The following is a 12,835-nucleotide window of genomic DNA, read 5'->3' as shown; positions in this document are numbered from 1 at the left end:
TTTGCTATACAGAAAAGTCTTTGAAGGGTTATTCCCTATATTTCAGAAAAATTGGCCTTTGTATATGTCTATCTATAATGTAGCACATGTAGGCATGTAGCCAGTTTATCCCTTGTGATAGAGACAAACTAAAACCAGAATGTAACCATAATCAAAACATGTTGCACAAAATTCAATTTTCAAATACACACCTCATAAAGCAAAAATTATCAGTACAATTTCCCTTGAGCACTGCCTTTCATGAAGAGGTACATAAGAGCACCTCACATAGTCAATCCATATCCTATACTACACTAAAAAAGAACATTGACTCTAAAACAGAAGTATCTACAATGTGCGCCTTTTGTTCAAGAGCTTCTAGATGCTTCATGGCTGTTTAACAGGTACCTGTCACATTGAGCATTCAGTCGGATCTACGGACATAAAGTTATAGAGCAGGATGTCCTAGGCAGACTAATATATAGATTTATGAGAAACTTAGTAAAACTTGTAATCAATTTTGAAAAATATTTCTAATTCTGGTTTTGGGAATCCAATGGATGGTCGTTATGTTTTTATTAATAGATATATTTAGGTACCGACTGGGGCTGAAATTCAGTCCTGGCATTTGAAATCACACAGGCCCATGTTGTCCTCTTCCCCATGAACCAGATGGGATATATTACGAATATTACCCTGGATGGAGGAAAGCATTAAGCTACTTACGGGTAGCGGCATTTTTCGGAGGCCCATGACAGCACTACGAGAGAGGGGATCCGCCCTTCAGGAACAGGAAACCTACAGATATAAAAGGGCGGCACCTCTCCCCATGCATCAGTTGTATATTAGAGCCAGAGAGGACTACCGCGGTTAGTAGCACACAAATATACATTATATACATTATATACAGTTTATATACAAAATTAATCCATTGCATTATAACAAGATACCACACGTGAGATCTATATATTCCATTATATACATTATAGGAAGTGCAACCCCCACGTGAAAAGGGAGGGAACTAAGGGTGCTGTCTTGGGCCTCCGAAAAATGCTGCTACCCGTAAGTAGCTTAGTGCTTTATTCGGACTCCCATGACAGCACTACGAGAGAATTACAGAGATGTAAAACTACCTTAGGGAGGGACTATAGCTTGTAGCACCCTTAACCCGAAGGTGAGATCAGAGGAGAACCCCAAGTCCAACCAATAGTGCTTGAAAAAGGTGGAAGGGGATGACCACGTAGCTGCCTTACATATCTGGTCTGCCGGCCGTAAAGTAAGAGCAGAGCACAGCGGTGACGTCACCGCTGTGCTCTGCTTTCACTTTACGGCGGCACTCAGTCAGAGCGGGAAGCAGACGGCAAGGGACCTGACGGACACCGGAATGTGAGTATGTACTGTTTGTTTTTTTTTACTTTTACGATGGTAACCAGGGTAAACATTGCGTTACTAAGCGCGGCCCTGCGCTTAGTAACCCGATGTTTACCCTGGTTACCCGGGGACTTCGGCATCGTTGGTCGCTGGAGAGCGGTCTGTGTGACAGCTCTCCAGCGACCACACAACGACTTTCCAACGATCACGGCCAGGTCGTATCGCTGGTCGTGATCGTTGGAAAGTTGCAGAGTGTGACAGTACCCTAAGCCCTTTCCTAGGACCTTGGAAGGATAAAAATAACGCATTATCTCTCTTCCAAGCGTCAGTGACTGTGATATATTCTAACAGGCATCTCCTAACATCTAATGTATGGAGTAGTTCTTCTTTAGTATTAGAAGGATTAGGGAGAAATGATGGTAACACTATCTCCTGTGATCTGTGAAAATGTGGGGCCACTTTTGGCAAATAGGCTGGGTCCGGTTTGAGGACTACTCTGTCCTGTAGAAACTCTGTATAAGGGGAGAGTCTAGAGAGCGCTTGTATGTCCCCTACCCTACGAGCAGATGTTATTGCTACTAAAAAAGCTGTTTTGAGGGACAATAATTTAACTGAGGCTGAATGTAAGGGCTCAAACGGTTCTCTGTTATGGTTCTCAATGGCAAGAGAACATAGCCCAGCAAACATGAGTACTAGCTCTTGGAAGGATGGAAACTAAACTGACCATGAACTAAACCTGCCGCACAACTAACAGTAGCCGGGTAGCGTTGCCTACGTTTTTATCCCTAGACGCCCAGCGCCAGCCGGAGGACTAACTAATCCTGGCAGAGGAAAATATAGTCCTGGCTCACCTCTAGAGAAATTTCCCCGATAGGCAGACAGAGGCCCCCACATATATTGGCGGTGATTTTAGATGAAATGACAAACGTAGTATGAAAATAGGTTTAGCAAAATTGAGGTCCGCTTACTAGATAGCAGGAAGACAGAAAGGGCACTTTCATGGTCAGCTGAAAACCCTATCAAAATACCATCCTGAAATTACTTTAAGACTCTAGTATTAACTCATAACATCAGAGTGGCAATTTCAGATCACAAGAGCTTTCCAGACACAGAAACGAAACTACAGCTGTGAACTGGAACAAAATGCAAAAACAAACGAGGACTAAAGTCCAACTTAGCTGGGAGTTGTCTAGCAGCAGGAACATGCACAGAAAGGCTTCTGATTACAATGTTGACCGGCATGGAAGTGACAGAGGAGCAAGGTTAAATAGCGACTCCCACATCCTGATGGAAACAGGTGAACAGAGGGGATGATGCACACCAGTTCAATTCCACCAGTGGCCACCGGGGGAGCCCAAAATCCAATTTCACAACAGTACCCCCCCCTCAAGGAGGGGGCACCGAACCCTCACCAGAACCACCAGGGCGATCAGGATGAGCCCTATGAAAGGCACGGACCAGATCGGAGGCATGAACATCAGAGGCAGTCACCCAAGAATTATCCTCCTGACCGTATCCCTTCCATTTGACCAGATACTGGAGTTTCCGTCTGGAAACACGGGAGTCCAAGATTTTTTCCACAACGTACTCCAACTCGCCCTCAACCAACACCGGAGCAGGAGGCTCAACGGAAGGCACAACCGGTACCTCATACCTGCGCAACAATGACCGATGAAAAACATTATGAATAGAAAAAGATGCAGGGAGGTCCAAACGGAAGGACACAGGCTTAAGAATCTCCAATATCTTGTACGGGCCGATGAACCGAGGCTTAAACTTAGGAGAAGAAACCCTCATAGGGACAAAACGAGAAGACAACCACACCAAGTCCCCAACACAAAGCCGAGGACCAACCCGATGCCGGCGGTTGGCAAAAAGCTGAGTCTTCTCCTGGGACAACTTCAAATTGTCCACTACCAGCCCCCAAATCTGATGCAACCTCTCCACCACAGCATCCACTCCAGGACAATCCGAAGATTCCACCTGACCAGAAGAAAATCGAGGATGAAACCCCGAATTACAGAAAAAAGGAGACACCAAGGTGGCAGAGCTGGCCCGATTATTGAGGGCAAACTCCGCCAAAGGCAAAAAAGCAACCCAATCATCCTGATCTGCAGACACAAAACACCTCAAATATGTCTCCAAGGTCTGATTCGTCCGCTCGGTCTGGCCATTTGTCTGAGGATGGAAAGCAGACGAGAAAGACAAATCTATGCCCATCCTAGCACAGAATGCTCGCCAAAATCTAGACACGAATTGGGTTCCTCTGTCAGAAACGATATTCTCCGGAATACCATGCAAACGGACCACATTTTGAAAAAACAGAGGAACCAACTCGGAAGAAGAAGGCAACTTAGGCAGGGGAACCAAATGGACCATCTTAGAGAAACGGTCACACACCACCCAGATGACAGACATCTTCTGAGAAACAGGAAGATCCGAAATAAAATCCATCGAGATGTGCGTCCAGGGCCTCTTCGGGATAGGCAAGGGCAACAACAATCCACTAGCCCGAGAACAACAAGGCTTGGCCCGAGCACAAATGTCACAAGACTGCACAAAGCCTCGCACATCTCGAGACAGGGAAGGCCACCAGAAGGACCTTGCCACCAAATCCCTGGTACCAAAGATTCCAGGATGACCTGTCAACGCAGAAGAATGAACCTCAGAAATGACTTTACTGGTCCAATCATCAGGAACAAACAGTCTACCAGGTGGGCAACGATCAGGTCTATCCGCCTGAAACTCCTGCAAGGCCCGCCGCAGGTCTGGAGAAACGGCAGACAATATCACTCCATCCTTAAGGATACCTGTAGGTTCAGAGTTACCAGGGGAGTCAGGCTCAAAACTCCTAGAAAGGGCATCCGCCTTAACATTCTTAGAACCCGGCAGGTAGGACACCACAAAATTAAACCGAGAGAAAAACAACGACCAGCGCGCCTGTCTAGGATTCAGGCGTCTGGCGGACTCAAGATAAATTAGATTTTTGTGGTCAGTCAATACCACCACCTGATGTCTAGCCCCCTCAAGCCAATGACGCCACTCCTCAAAAGCCCACTTCATGGCCAAAAGCTCCCGATTCCCAACATCATAATTCCGCTCGGCGGGCGAAAATTTACACGAGAAAAAGGCACAAGGTCTCATCACGGAACAATCGGAACTTCTCTGCGACAAAACTGCCCCAGCTCCGATTTCAGAAGCGTCGACCTCAACCTGAAAAGGAAGAGCAACATCAGGCTGACGCAACACAGGGGCGGAAGAAAAGCGGCGCTTAAGCTCCCGAAAGGCCTCCACAGCAGCAGGGGACCAATCAGCAACATCAGCACCCTTCTTAGTCAAATCAGTCAATGGTTTAACAACATCAGAAAAACCAGCAATAAATCGACGATAAAAGTTAGCAAAGCCCAAAAATTTCTGAAGACTCTTAAGAGAAGAGGGTTGCGTCCAATCACAAATAGCCTGAACCTTGACAGGATCCATCTCGATGGAAGAGGGGGAAAAAATATATCCCAAAAAGGAAATCTTTTGAACCCCAAAAACGCACTTAGAACCCTTCACACACAAGGAATTAGACCGCAAAACCTGAAAAACCCTCCTGACCTGCTGGACATGAGAGTCCCAGTCATCCGAAAAAATCAAAATATCATCCAGATACACAATCATAAATTTATCCAAATAATCACGGAAAATGTCATGCATAAAGGACTGAAAGACTGAAGGGGCATTTGAAAGACCAAAAGGCATCACCAAATACTCAAAGTGGCCCTCGGGCGTATTAAATGCGGTCTTCCACTCATCCCCCTGCTTAATTCGCACCAAATTATACGCCCCACGGAGATCTATCTTAGAGAACCACTTGGCCCCCTTTATGCGAGCAAACAAATCAGTCAGCAGTGGCAACGGATATTGATATTTAACCGTGATTTTATTCAAAAGCCGATAATCAATACACGGTCTCAAAGAGCCATCTTTCTTAGCCACAAAGAAAAAACCGGCTCCTAAGGGAGATGACGAAGGACGAATATGTCCCTTTTCCAAGGACTCCTTTATATATTCTCGCATAGCAGCATGTTCAGGCACAGACAGATTAAATAAACGACCCTTAGGGTATTTACTACCCGGAATCAAATCTATGGCACAATCGCACTCCCGGTGCGGAGGTAATGAACCAAGCTTAGGCTCCTCAAAAACGTCACGATATTCAGTCAAGAATTCAGGAATCTCAGAGGGAATAGATGATGAAATGGAAACCACAGGTACGTCCCCATGCGTCCCCCTACATCCCCAGCTTAACACAGACATAGCTTTCCAGTCAAGGACTGGGTTATGAGATTGCAGCCATGGCAATCCAAGCACCAACACATCATGTAGGTTATACAGCACAAGAAAGCGAATAATCTCCTGATGATCCGGACTAATCCGCATAGTTACTTTTGTCCAGTATTGTGGTTTATTACTAGCCAATGGGGTGGAGTCAATCCCCTTCAGGGGTATAGGAGTTTCAAGAGGCTCCAAATCATACCCACAGCGTTTGGCAAAGGACCAATCCATAAGACTCAAAGCGGCGCCAGAGTCGACATAGGCATCCGCGGTAATAGATGATAAAGAACAAATCAGGGTCACAGATAGAATAAACTTAGACTGTAAAGTGCCAATTGGAACAGACTTATCAAGCTTCTTAGTACGCTTAGAGCATGCTGATATAACATGAGTTGAATCACCGCAATAGAAGCACAACCCATTTTTTCGTCTTAAATTCTGCCGTTCACTTCTGGACAGAATTCTATCACATTGCATATTCTCTGGCGTCTTCTCAGTAGACACCGCCAAATGGTGCACAGGTTTGCGCTCCCGCAGACGCCTATCGATCTGGATAGCCATTGTCATGGACTCATTCAGACCCGCAGGCACAGGGAACCCCACCATAACATCCTTAATGGCATCAGAGAGACCCTCTCTGAAATTCGCCGCCAGGGCGCACTCATTCCACTGAGTAAGCACAGCCCATTTACGGAATTTCTGGCAGTATATTTCAGCTTCGTCTTGCCCCTGAGATAGGGACATCAAGGCCTTTTCCGCCTGAAGCTCTAACTGAGGTTCCTCATAAAGCAACCCCAAGGCCAGAAAAAACGCATCCACATTGAGCAACGCAGGATCCCCTGGAGCCAATGCAAAAGCCCAATCCTGAGGGTCGTCCCGGAGCAAGGAAATCACAATCCTGACCTGCTGAGCAGCATCTCCAGCAGAGCGAGATTTCAGGGACAAAAACAACTTGCAATTATTTTTGAAATTTTGAAAGCAAGATCTATTCCACGAGAAAAATTCAGGTAAAGGAATTCTAGGTTCAGATATAGGAACATGAACAACAAAATCTTGTAAATTTTGAACTTTCGTGGTGAGATTATTCAAACCTGCAGCTAAACTCTGAATATCCATTTTAAACAGGTGAACACAGAGCCATGCCAGGATTAGAAGGAGAGAGAGAGAGAGAAAGGCTGCAATATAGGCAGACTTGCAAGAGATTAAATTACAAGCACACTCAGAACTGAAGGGAAGGGAAAAAAAAAAATCTTCAGCAGACTTCTCTTTTCTCTCCTTTCTCTGTCAATTAATTTAACCCTTTTTTGGCCGGTCAAACTGTTATGGTTCTCAATGGCAAGAGAACATAGCCCAGCAAACATGAGTACTAGCTCTTGGAAGGATGGAAACTAAACTGACCATGAACTAAACCTGCCGCACAACTAACAGTAGCCGGGTAGCGTTGCCTACGTTTTTATCCCTAGACGCCCAGCGCCAGCCGGAGGACTAACTAATCCTGGCAGAGGAAAATATAGTCCTGGCTCACCTCTAGAGAAATTTCCCCGATAGGCAGACAGAGGCCCCCACATATATTGGCGGTGATTTTAGATGAAATGACAAACGTAGTATGAAAATAGGTTTAGCAAAATTGAGGTCCGCTTACTAGATAGCAGGAAGACAGAAAGGGCACTTTCATGGTCAGCTGAAAACCCTATCAAAATACCATCCTGAAATTACTTTAAGACTCTAGTATTAACTCATAACATCAGAGTGGCAATTTCAGATCACAAGAGCTTTCCAGACACAGAAACGAAACTACAGCTGTGAACTGGAACAAAATGCAAAAACAAACGAGGACTAAAGTCCAACTTAGCTGGGAGTTGTCTAGCAGCAGGAACATGCACAGAAAGGCTTCTGATTACAATGTTGACCGGCATGGAAGTGACAGAGGAGCAAGGTTAAATAGCGACTCCCACATCCTGATGGAAACAGGTGAACAGAGGGGATGATGCACACCAGTTCAATTCCACCAGTGGCCACCGGGGGAGCCCAAAATCCAATTTCACAACAGTTCTCTAGTCAAGGCTGAAAGGACTAGGTTGAGATCCCAAGGCACCAACCTGTTTTTGTGTATAGGTCTAGCTCTACTAGATGCTTTTATAAACCTTGTTACCCAATAATTATTAGCAATGTTGCAAGAAAACAGGGCCCCTAGGGCTGAGACTTGTACTTTCAACGTACTTGTAGATAGATTTAGCTCTAACCCTTTCTGCAGGAATTCTAAAATCTGGTTAATTGGTATCCCTTCTTCGATTTTAAAATCTGAAGAGGCCAGGAACTTCCTCCAGGTTCCAGAGTAGATCTTTGTTGTTTTATGTTTTCTACTCTTCATAAGGGTATCAATTAAATTTGGGGAAAAACCTCTGTTTTTTAACAACGACCTCTCAAACTCCATGCCGTCAAATGGAGCCCCTTCACTTGCGGATGGCTGATTGGACCCTGATGGAGTAAATCCGGAATATCCGGGAGTACCCAGGGGTCTTTCACCGACATGGTCCTGAGCCAGGGAAACCAAGCCCTTCTGGGCCAGAAGGGGGCGATCAGTATGACCCTTGCTTGGTCCTCCCTTATCTTCCTGACCACAAGAGGCAATAGGCCCAGCGGGGGGAACGCATAAGCCAATTGGAAATCCCATCTGATCAGGAAAGCACCCACTGCCAACGGATTCTCTCTGGGATTCAGGGAACAGAAGTTTTTAGTTTTTTTGTTGTCCCTGGTGGCAAATAAGTCCACTTCTGGATGACCCCACATGCGGACAATCTGACTGAAGATGTCTCTGTTCAGAGACCATTCCCTTTGTTTTAAGGTGTTGTGGCTTAGAAAGTCTGCGTTTATATTTTCTTTCCCTCTTAAATGCAGTACAGTTAAAGATAGTAAATGGCTCTCTGCTGTCTGGAGCAGGCGGTCCGCTACTTCCATCAGAGAATCGGAATGTGTTCCACCCTGGTGATTTACATAGGCCACTGCCACCTGGTTGTCGGAGAGGATCTTGACATGGTGACCCTGTAGATACACGAGGAGTTCCTTAACTGCAAATTCAATTGCCATTAACTCTTTCTGATTAGAAGAGGCTGATGTTTTGGGGTCCCATAGCCCCTGAACTACGATGTCACCTATGTGTGCCCCCCACCCCGTAGGGCTGGCGTCTGTTGTTATTACACGAGTCACATGCATCACCCAGGGAACTCCCGCTGACAGATTGTCTTCTTCTAGCCACCATCTGAGAGATGTAAGAACTACAGGACTTAACGTCGCCTGACCCTGCAAGGAGCCCTGTAAGGCTCTATCATTATCCAGAACCTCAAACTGCAAAGGTCTGGTATGGAATTGGGCCCAACAGATGGCGGGAATACACAAAGTTAGGGATCCTAACAGTGACATAGCCTGCCTAAGGGTCATGGACGGTCTATTAATCGCCTTTAACACCTGTTGTTGAATGTGGAGCAATTTATCAGGAGGAAGACAGCATTGTTGGGTCTCTGAATTTAATAACAGCCCAAGGAATCTCTGAATTTTTAGGGGCTGTAAACGGGATTTCTCATAATTTACAATCCAGCCCAGACTTTCTAGTTTGGTTGTAGCTGTCTTTGCTTGTGAAAGGCAATGATCTGCTGAATTTCCCACAATAAGGAAATCATCCAGATAAGGAATAATGAGGATATTGAATTCCCGTAAATGCGCCATGACCTCAGCGACTACTTTAGTAAACACCCTAGGTGCCGCTGAAATGCCGAAGGGAAGGGCTCTAAACTGAAAATGACGAACAATTCCCTCTATAGACACTGCAACCCTTAGGAACCTCTGGAAGTTCTCATGGATAGGTATATGATAGTATGCATCCTTTAAATCTACAACTACCATGAAGCAGTGTTTGAACAACATCTTTATTGTAGAACTGATTGACTCCATTTTAAAGGTTTTATTAACCAGGAACTCATTAAGGGACTTCAGATTAATGATAGTTCTAAATTATTTATCTGGTTTCTGAATCAGAAATAGAGGAGAGTAGAACCCTCTTCCTCTTTCTGAATCTGGGATTTCAATCAGTACTTTTTTAAGACATAAATTCATGACTTCTGCTTCCATAGCTGTCTGTTCAACAGTGGAGGAACGTATGGGGGTTAATTTAAATTTATCACGATGCCAGTGATTAAACTCCAGTCTCAGACCGTCTGATATAATGCCTCGGACCCAGTCACTATTTGTGACGTCGGACCATGCGGAAGAGAAGGCTGCCAATCTCCCTCCCACAGGGATTGCTAGTCATTGGTCTGGTTTTTTACGTTCTTTTGAGGAACGGCGAAACATGTAGCCCGTACCTCTCCTGCATCTATCCTCCCATCTAGAATTATCTCTAGAAGGTGAGGATACGCGTTTTCTTCCGCGGCCAAATCTCCTTCTATTGAAAGGACGACGGTAAGATGCTGAAGGCAAATTAGGGAACTTTTTCTTGTCATCCCCTGCTTTCTCAAGTAACTCATCCAGAGTTGGCCCGAAGAGATATTCCCCCTTACATGGGATAGTGCAGAGCTTGGACCTCGATTGAATGTCACCAGACCAACACTTCAACCATAAGGCTCTACGAGCCGCATTGGAAAGTCCTGCAGCTCTGGCCGCCATCCTGACCGAATCTAATGAAGCGTCCGACAGGAAGGCCGCAGCATCTTGAATTACCGGGAGCGCATTTAGGATTGAATTCTTGGACGCACCTTCCTTAAGTTGTGACTCCAACTGATCCAGCCAGACCATTAATGATCTGCCAGTACTTGTTGTGGCCACTGCCGGTCTTAAAGATCCGGCCGCCATCTCCCAGGTACCTTTAAGGAAGGTGTCTGCCTTCCTATCGAGTGGATCTTTAAGGGTCCCCATATCCTCAAATGGTAATGAGGCTTTCTTGGATGCTTTTGCCACCGCAGCATCTAACTTAGGGGCCTTGTCCCTGGTATCAACGGCTGCATCCTCAAAGGGATACCTGCGTTTTAAAGCTGGTGGCAGTGAACCTTTCTTTTCTGGTTTCTTCCATTCGCAGAGAATCAGAACCTGTATTTTGTCAATCACCGGAATGGATCTTCGTCTCTTATGGTCTAATCCACTGAACATTATTTCCTGTCTGGAAGGCTGAGTTTTAGGCTCTTCTATGCCCAACGTACCCCTGACCGATTTAACTAATTTATCAACTCGGTCCAGAGGTAGACAAAATCGGCCAGAGTCCTCTTCTGATGACGAGGAAGAGGGAATAGAGCCATAGGAACCATCCTCTCTTTCTTCCTCCGAAGAATCAGAGATCAAGGGAGTTTTATGTCTTGAACTTCCCGCCTGGGATAGAGACCATAGGGATTCCCTTACTTCCGTACGGATCATCTCCTTTAAGTTAGCCGTGCTGACCGATTCTTCCGCTACCTAGGGGGGACAATAAGGGTGATACCTTCTATCCGACCTAATGTCACTTAACCCCTACCACACCTGTACACCTCACCATTTGCTGTATACAGGGGGCACATAATTTTTTGGGACAAGAATCTGGCAAAGGGATTCCACATAGGGCGCACTCCTTATGTTTCGTCTTTGTACTTTTCTTTCCCTAGAATGACAAAGTACAAGGGGGCCCGCATCACTGAGTGAACATTCATGTAGATCACTTACCAGCGCACGCCAAGAAAAGGTACCGGAACACGAGGGGGTTCTTTCCCAGTCGAAGCTCTTGATCCCTGCTTGGATGAGCTTTTACGGCTGGACTGGTCACTTCTGACATGCTCCTTCTCCAAGGACTTCTGTCGTACTTCATCCAGCAGCTGAGGCTGCTGCTCACCATCACTCTCCATGATGAAGACATGGCCAAAAGCAGGGCTCTTAATCCAACACCTGCTTAAATCCCCCTGAATTCCGGTCAGCAGACTGCCTGGTGTCACTCTCATTGGTCCCTGCCGTTCCAGACTGCAGCTGGGAGGTCAGCAGGGTCTGTGAAGAATCCAGCGTTCAGGATCTATGGGCGTCACCATCTTGGATAGACTGCGCATGCGCAGCTACCCAGCGACCCGGAAGCGTCTCCTGACTCCGCCCCCGATGTCACCGCACCCGGAAACGCTCCAGCACACGCTGAGAGCGGTGCAGGACGCCGGAGACACATGCAGCAGCGCTCCGGATGGCGTACCCCTCCTGCCACTGCTACTTCACCACCCCGCTGCACCGCCGCATGGACTAAAGGAGTGCTATACTTACTGGCGCCGGCGCTAGAGGAGATCAGGAATCCTCCGGACTCTGCTCCCTGCTGCAACACGCCACCGCCGTGCAGTCCTGCCAGGACCACCGTGGCATCTCCAGGGACTTCCGCACCGGCCGAGCTAGGAGACCCCCTCGCTACCTGATTCGGCCGGCCGGCCTGGGCCTTTAGGATTTATCTGTAGGCATCTGTCCCTCCAGGAACAGGAAACCAACTGATGCATGGGGAGAGGTGCCGCCCTTTTATGTCTGTAGGTTTCCTGTTCCTGAAGGGCGGATCCCCTCTCTCGTAGTGCTGTCATGGGAGTCCGAATAAAGGAAGATTTTCTACAAGACCAATATTTATAATAATACTCTTGGCCTGCTGGGATAAGTGGTTGAGTCAGCAACTTTGTGCTCCATCACAACTCTTAACAGTATGGGTATCTTGAGAACACCAATTCTGTTAACAATGTAGCAGAAAAGGCAGCCTATGGCCAAACAGGCCCTTCTAGCATTTGCCAGAATTGCCAGATGGCCAGTCTAGTCGTGGCTATATTTTTATGTATGTACCAGGAAGACTGTCAATCACTGTAAGACCAACTAGGAACTCCGAAATTCAAAATGAGCAGAAATTGAAGTAAGTTAAGAGTTGTACTGAAATTTTGGTCATGTACTACATATTAACCTTTGCATTTGATCCAGCTGTCTAACATTCTGTCTGCAGTTCTGAAGCCATAGGCAAAGTGGCAGGTTTCCTTTAAAGAGTCAGCCATCGATTTATAGCATAGCTACCTATTGTTAGCAGTAGAGTGAAGGTTTTGTTTTCTGTCTAGCAGAGATGTATTTGCAGATTTTGTTCCCAATTAGCATCGCCCTAAGTACCCTTTCCCAGCTGGATCTCTGCAAGGAAATTTAATTTCTTTCT

The 12,835-nt window shown here is 46.2% G+C and overlaps 1 long non-coding RNA gene across 1 annotated transcript in view; it reads right to left on the bottom strand.

The window, feature by feature from the left end:
* Nucleotides 1-2,064: 2,064 nt before the first annotated feature.
* The window catches only part of LOC143809713 (uncharacterized), a 484,828-nt gene continuing 474,057 nt past the window's right edge, over nt 2,065-12,835 (bottom strand). Inside the window, exons 2-3 of the long non-coding RNA XR_013222413.1 lie at nt 7,081-7,360; nt 2,065-2,171 (exon numbers count right to left, since the gene is read on the bottom strand). This is a non-coding gene — a long non-coding RNA (uncharacterized LOC143809713). The remainder of the gene's footprint in view (nt 2,172-7,080; nt 7,361-12,835) is intronic.

Source organism: Ranitomeya variabilis, chromosome 2 (genome assembly GCF_051348905.1).
Source record: "Ranitomeya variabilis isolate aRanVar5 chromosome 2, aRanVar5.hap1, whole genome shotgun sequence".
NCBI lineage: Eukaryota > Metazoa > Chordata > Amphibia > Anura > Dendrobatidae > Ranitomeya > Ranitomeya variabilis.
This window is presented reverse-complemented; position numbering and strand designations above follow the sequence as displayed.